Genomic DNA, 7,500 nt, shown 5'->3' on the forward strand with positions numbered 1-7,500 from the left:
ACAATAACAAAAGTGGTATATATTTATTATATTATTATATATACATAAAATGATTAAAAAAATACAAAATAATTGAATCATAATAAATACCACCACTGTATTATTGTTGAACTAAGACATTCGCAACTTAATAAAAATGTTTAGAGTTAAATATATTTGATATATATTATTGAAAGAAAATCAATTTATATATTATTAATATTATTTAATTTTACTCTTTCAATTAATATATGCAAAAAAAAATTGACATTTGTTATAAATAAAAATAAATAAAAAAATACTCTAAGCGGTGGATCACTTGGCTCATGGGTCGATGAAGAACGCAGCAAACTGTGCGTCATCGTGTGAACTGCAGGACACATGAACATCGACATTTTGAACGCATATCGCAGTCCATGCTGTTATGTACATTAAATTCAATTTTAAAGTACTGCTTGGACTACATATGGTTGAGGGTTGTAAGACTATGCTAAATAAGTTGCTTATTCTTTTATAAAAATAATTGAATTTAAGCAAATGTGTATATTATTGGATTTTAAATAATTCATAATATTAATAGCAAAAAAAATAAAGATATATAATGAATTTTATTTATTATATATTCTTTAAAAAAAAAATCCTCTCAAATAAAATGAAATGATGAAAATATTGAATCTAAGTATTCTTTACAAAAAATTTTCATATTATTTATATATATATATAAAATAATAATTTATATATGTAATTAAAAGGAGGAATGTCTAGCATAAAAATTAAATTTTTTATTCTAGGATTGCCTCATTTTACATTATTATTATTTTTATATATTTACAATATATAAAAGGAGAAAAGAAAAATAGAGATGAAAAGATGATATAATTTTTTTATTAAATTGTGAGAAGATAAAAAAAGAATATTAAAACAACCTCAACTCATATGGGATTACCCCCTGAATTTAAGCATATTAATGAGGGGAGGAAAAGAAACTAACAAGGATTTTCTTAGTAGCGGCGAGCGAAAAGAAAATAGTTCAGCACTAAGTCACTTTGTCTATATGTCAAATGTGAGATGCAGTGTATGGAATATCTTAATATCTAGTATGAGAAATTAACGATTTAAGTCCTTCTTAAATGAGGCCATTTACCCATAGAGGGTGCCAGGCCCGTATAACGTTAATGATTACTAGAAAGATATTTCCAAAGAGTCGTGTTGCTTGATAGTGCAGCACTAAGTGGGTGGTAAACTCCATCTAAAACTAAATATAACCATGAGACCGATAGTAAACAAGTACCGTGAGGGAAAGTTGAAAAGAACTCTGAATAGAGAGTTAAATAGTACGTGAAACTGCTTAGAGGTTAAGCCCGATGAACCTGAATATCCATTATGAAAAATTCATCATTAAATAATTAAAAAAATAATGTGCATTTTTTTCATATAAGGACATTGTAATCTATTAACATAATAAAGTATTTATCAAAAGATCATTGGTGATATTAAGTTTATTTAAATTAATTTGCTTTTTAAGCATATTAACATAAAATAAATACTAATGATTTGATAAAGTGTTGATAGATTTTATTATATATAATGCTAAAATTCATTTTTTGAATTTTACAAAAAATTTAATATCTATGATATTAATATTTATTTGTATGCATTTATATGATTAACAATGCGAAAGATTCAGGATACCTTCGGGACCCGTCTTGAAACACGGACCAAGGAGTCTAACATATGTGCAAGTCATTGAGTTATATTAAACTTAATGGCATAATTAACTTAACTTAAATATAATGGGATTAATTTTTAGTCTATTTTTTAATAAATAGTCAATTAATTCAATCCCGGGGCGTTCCATATAGTTATGTATAATGATAATTTATTATTATTTATACCTCTAACTGGAGCGTACCTTGAGCATATATGCTGTGACCCGAAAGATGGTGAACTATACTTGATCAGGTTGAAGTCAGGGGAAACCCTGATGGAAGACCGAAACAGTTCTGACGTGCAAATCGATTGTCAGAATTGAGTATAGGGGCGAAAGACCAATCGAACCATCTAGTAGCTGGTTCCCTCCGAAGTTTCCCTCAGGATAGCTGGTGCATTTAAAAATTATATAAAATAATCTTATCTGGTAAAGCGAATGATTAGAGGCCTTAGGGTCGAAACGATTTTAACCTATTCTCAAACTTTAAATGGGTAAGAACCTCACCTTTCTTGATATGAAGGTTGAGGTTATGATATAATGTGCCCAGTGGGCCACTTTTGGTAAGCAGAACTGGCGCTGTGGGATGAACCAAACGTAATGTTACGGTGCCTAAATTAACAACTCATGCAGATACCATGAAAGGCGTTGGTTGCTTAAAACAGCAGGACGGTGGACATGGAAGTCGTAATCCGCTAAGGAGTGTGTAACAACTCACCTGCCGAAGCAACTAGCCCTTAAAATGGATGGCGCTTAAGTTGTATACCTATACATTACCGCTAAAGTAGATGATTTATAAAACAATTTCGATTGATTTATAAATTTTGAAACTTTAGTGAGTAGGAGGGTACAATAGTGTGCTTAGAAGTGTTTGGCGTAAGCCTGCATGGAGCCGCTATTGGTACAGATCTTGGTGGTAGTAGCAAATAATCGAATGAGACCTTGGAGGACTGAAGTGGAGAAGGGTTTCGTGTGAACAGTGGTTGATCACGAGTTAGTCGGTCCTAAGTTCAAGGCGAAAGCCGAAAATTTTCAAGTTTTTAATAAAAAAAAATATTAATAAAAATATATTTAAAAATAATTAAAATACTTGAATTATTTTGAACGAAAGGGAATACGGTTCCAATTCCGTAACCTGTTGAGTATCCGTTTGTTATTAAAAATGGGCCTTGTGCTCATCCTGGCAACAGGAACGACCATAAAGAAGCCGTCGAGAGATATCGGAAGAGTTTTCTTTTCTGTTTTATAGTCGTACTACCATGGAAGTCTTTCGAAGAGAGATATGGTAGATGGACTAGAAGAGCATGACATTTACTGTTGTGTCGATATTTTCTCCTCGGACCTTGAAAATTTATGGTGGGGTCACGCAAACTTCTCAACAGGCCGTACCAATATCCGCAGCTGGTCTCCAAGGTGAAGAGTCTCTAGTCGATAGAATAATGTAGGTAAGGGAAGTCGGCAAATTAGATCCGTAACTTCGGGATAAGGATTGGCTCTGAAGATTGAGATAGTCGGGCTTGATTGGGAAGCAATACCATGGTTTATGTACTCGTTCTGGGTAAATAGAGAATTACGATTCTTGTTCCCCGGATAGTAGTTACGTAGCCAATTGTGGAACTTTCTTGCTAAAATTTTTAAGGAATTATATCATTCGATATATATTCCTTTTAAATTATAACGATTATCAATTAACAATCAATTCAGAACTGGCACGGACTTGGGGAATCCGACTGTCTAATTAAAACAAAGCATTGTGATGGCCCTAACGGGTGTTGACACAATGTGATTTCTGCCCAGTGCTCTGAATGTCAAAGTGAAGAAATTCAAGTAAGCGCGGGTAAACGGCGGGAGTAACTATGACTCTCTTAAGGTAGCCAAATGCCTCGTCATCTAATTAGTGACGCGCATGAATGGATTAACGAGATTCCTACTGTCCCTATCTACTCATTCTCAGTCTGACTGTTGAATAGTGCGGACGTGTCGTGTGCTAAGCGGTGATTTGCGATTTTTGTGATTTCCTTTTGCGGTTACATTCGTGTGTGAGTACCGGTGTATTACAGTTGTGCGAGTGACGCTAATATTGTTGTGGCTGTACCATAGCGGTACAGTGTTTACAATTAATTGCGCTAGTGAGTGCCGTTGTCCGAGTGACGCTACTTTGTAGTAGCTGTACAGTGTTACGAATAATTGAAAGTGCCGTACGGTAGTGTTGTTGGACACTCCAGTGAGTGCCAATATACTCCGTGCTATAGACACAGAGTGCGTGTTTGTGAGTGCTGCTAGATACAGCGTTGGAAATTTTCCATCAAGTTGTTTACAACTTTTGCGGGCGTGCCGTTGTTTTTCGGCGTGGTGTGTTGTGCGTAGCTGTACCATAGCGGTGCATTGTTTACGAGCAATTGCTCAGGTGACTACGGTTTGTGCTAGTGACGCCACCGTTTGCGTGGCTGTACATTGCGTACAAGTGTACCTTGTTGGTAAGTTGTTTACAACTTTTGAGTGCCGCTATTTCTGGCGTGGTTTTTGGCGCGTGCCGTTAATTCTTGGCGTCGGTGTAGTGTCGCGCTGTTATTTTTTGGCGTGGGTTCGTTGGGTGCGTGTACACTAGGTAGTCGTGCCGCTATATTGCCATATTTGGCAACAGTAAAAAGGGCGTCCTCTTTTGTGCGTGGGTACAGTACTGCGCCAAGGTTGAATACCTTGTGCAGGTGCTACGACCAAAGCGTGTTGTGTTTTTGCCTGCGGTCGAGCTCGGCGTTAGCTCCACCTCGGTCGACCCGTCCTTGTTCGGGGAACAGTGTTCCGTCCGGCAAGGCATTGGTGGTGGCCTTTGCCAGACCTTTGGTTGGCGCTGTGGGCTACGCCCTCGCGCTTTGCTTTGGCTCGCCGATAGGTGCAGCCGCTGTGTGCGTACCTGTGCGGGGCTCATTCCTGCCGTGCAGTAGTTGCCGTCGCCCAAAAGGGACCCAGTTTTTGTTGTTGCTCGGGAGGCCTTTATCCGGCGAATTCGGCAACCTTAGTGGTGAAGCGTTGGGCAATGCCCAAATTAGAAGGAGTGAGGAAGAGGGCGAACACCCCTCTTCCAAGCGTTTCGGCGGTGCCATCGTCTGCAATGGACGAGACGACGTCCGGAGAGGAGGAGGTGATTTTGCGGTCTCCTCCCCGTACTAAGAAGAAGACCGCTGGAGGTACAGCGGTTCCGGTGGAGAAGGTAACCCTAAGGGTACCTGAAAAGGTGAGTGGAAGCGAGGGTGGTTCCGAAAGCGGAAAGATAGGGAGTGGGCGCAAGGGGCGGAAGACGGGGGAAAAATTAGGTCCCGCAGGGAAGCGTTTGGAGGAAATCCGTGGGGAATTGGGTGCTTCCCTGAAAGGTTTGGGTGCGATCGGTGGGGATGCCGAACGCAAGAAAGTTGGGGCGCAGTTTATGGGGCGCTTCAAGTCCATTGTGACGGCCTTTAGTGGAGCCGTCATAGACATGGACGGCGTCCCGAAGAGTTTAGCTAAGGACCTCCTGGGATACTCCTTGGAGTTCGAGGAGCTTTTTGTGGAGATGGTGGCGGAGATCGCCCATCTTCGTGGGCGGTTAGAAGCCACAAAGACAAGTAGGGAGGAAGCACCTCGGAGGACGGCTGGAGCTGCGCTGGCTGGTGCAGCGATGATGCCGGCACCTCAGGCGCCTGCGCCTGTGTTGCCCGCGTTGCCGGTGCCCAAGCCAGTTGAGACCTGGTCGGTAGTAGTGAGGGGTAAAACCGCCACTACATCCAAGGAGGTTATAAAGAAAGTGGTGAAGGAGGTAGGGCCTTCCATGGGGGTAAGGGTGCACGAGGTGCGCCCGCTGAAGGATGGAGGTGCGATTATTCGCACCCCATCCGTTGCTGAGAGGGATAACTTGGCGAAAAATGCCAAGTTTTCCGAGGTAGGGCTCGATGTGAGCATACATCGGAAGCTGGGGCCTAGGGTTGTGGTCCAGGGGGTCCACACGGAGATCTCCCCTGAAGATTTCATGGGAGAGTTGTTCCGGTTGAACCTCAAGGAGTTCAGCCCTGGGTGCCGTGAGAAGGACGTGAGAATGGTCAGCCGTCCTTGGAAGGTCAGCCCTGATGGGGTGACGAACGTGGTCCTTGAGGGTACGGACATGTTAATGTCCGCCCTCGTGGAAGCGGGTCGTTGCTACATAAAGTGGTTTTCCTTCCGGGTACGGCTGGACCAACTGACGCCCGGCTGCTTCCGATGCATGGGCTTTGATCACAGGGTGGCAGAGTGCAGAGCCAAGAAGGATGTCTGCCGTAGGTGCGGGCAGGAAGGGCACAGGAGTGCAGGTTGTGGCAATGCCCCGCATTGTCGCAACTGTGCATTTAAGGGCAAGCCAGCCGGACATCTAATGATGTCCACTGTCTGCCCGGTGTACTGTGCCATTGTTGCCCGTGCGAACGCTAGACATTGATGGTTGAACTATATCAACTGAACTGTCAGGGGTCATATGCCGTGATGTGTGAATTGGGGGCGTGTATGTCGGAGGGGGGCTGCGGCATTGCTTTGCTCCAGGAACCATACTCCACCAATGGGGTGGTGAGAGGCCTTCCTGGGGGCTTCAGGGTCTTTACGGACCTTGGAGTCAAGGCCGCAGTAGCTGTGTGTGAGCCAAGCTACTCTTGTGTAGTAGTTGACTCATCACAGTGGGGAGTATGTGTGTGTGTCGAGGGGGAATTCGGCAGAATGAATGTCGTCAGCTTGTACTGCAAGTCTGACGAGCCTCTAGAGCCCTACTTAAGATACATTGATGCGGTGCTACTACTTGAGAGTAGCATTCCTGCCATCGTGTGTCTTGACGCGAATGCTACCTCCCCGATGTGGTTCAGCAAGGTATCCAGGCATACTGCTGGATATCGGAGCCACACTCGGGGTGAGGTTATGAGCGAGTGGGTTGTGGCGAATAACCTTCTTGTAGCAAACGAACCAAGCGTATGGTATACGTTTGAGGGGCCTAGAGGTGTGAGTGACATTGACGTGACGCTCATGAATGACGCAGCAGCGGGTAGGTTCGAGTGTAAATGGAGTGTTAGGGGGGGTTGGGGAATTAGTGACCATAATTTAATACAAATTATGGTTACTCCCCGTACCCCGCAGCTAGAAGGGGGGAGTCCATTGAGGCGATGGCGTACCTCGTGTACCGACTGGAACCGATATGGACATACTGTTAGGGAAGCGGTATTGGATATACCGCTTAGGGAGTTTGAGGAATTGGGGGTTGACGAGCAAATTGCTCGTCTATATGAATGTGTCTGGGGTGTGAATGACTTATTGTTTAGGAAAGCTAGGGCTGTGAGAATGAAAGGTGTGAAATGGTGGACGAGTGAGCTAAATTCAAAGAGGAGGTCTGTCCGACGCTTGAGGCGTTTGTTTCAACGCGGCAGGCGGACCAATTCGGAGAATCTGTCTCAGCTCAAGTATCAATTTAGCGTAGGGATGAAAGAATATAAGAAGATGCTTGTGAGAGTGAAGGAGGAAGAGTGGAGGAGATTTGTGGGGGAAAATAGGGACGACCCTTGGGGACAGGTCTATAGGATCTGTCGGGGTCGTCGAAATGAGATGGCTAGCTCTCTTCGCGTAGGTGATACTGTATTATCGACGTGGAGAGAGTGTGCCAATGTTCTGTTAGGCGAGTTTTTTCCCAGGGCTGAGGTTCAGGTTCCTCCTGCACAAGAGGTGCCTGTCCCTCCAATAGAAGCTGAGGAGTTGGATTATGCATTTGGCCTGGTCAGGTCTAAAAGGTCTCCAGGTTTCGATGGTTTGAACGGAGAGATGTGCAAATG

The 7,500-nt window shown here is 43.2% G+C and overlaps 2 pseudogenes; both read left to right on the top strand.

The window, feature by feature from the left end:
• The first annotated feature begins 278 nt into the window (after window positions 1–278).
• Window positions 279–459, top strand: LOC129251627 (5.8S ribosomal RNA; annotated as a pseudogene).
• Window positions 460–901: 442 nt separating this feature from the next.
• Window positions 902–3,683, top strand: LOC129251641 (large subunit ribosomal RNA; annotated as a pseudogene).
• The last annotated feature ends 3,817 nt before the right edge of the window (window positions 3,684–7,500 follow it).

Source organism: Anastrepha obliqua, unplaced genomic scaffold (assembly GCF_027943255.1).
Source record: "Anastrepha obliqua isolate idAnaObli1 unplaced genomic scaffold, idAnaObli1_1.0 ptg000059l, whole genome shotgun sequence".
NCBI classification, from domain to species: domain Eukaryota; kingdom Metazoa; phylum Arthropoda; class Insecta; order Diptera; family Tephritidae; genus Anastrepha; species Anastrepha obliqua.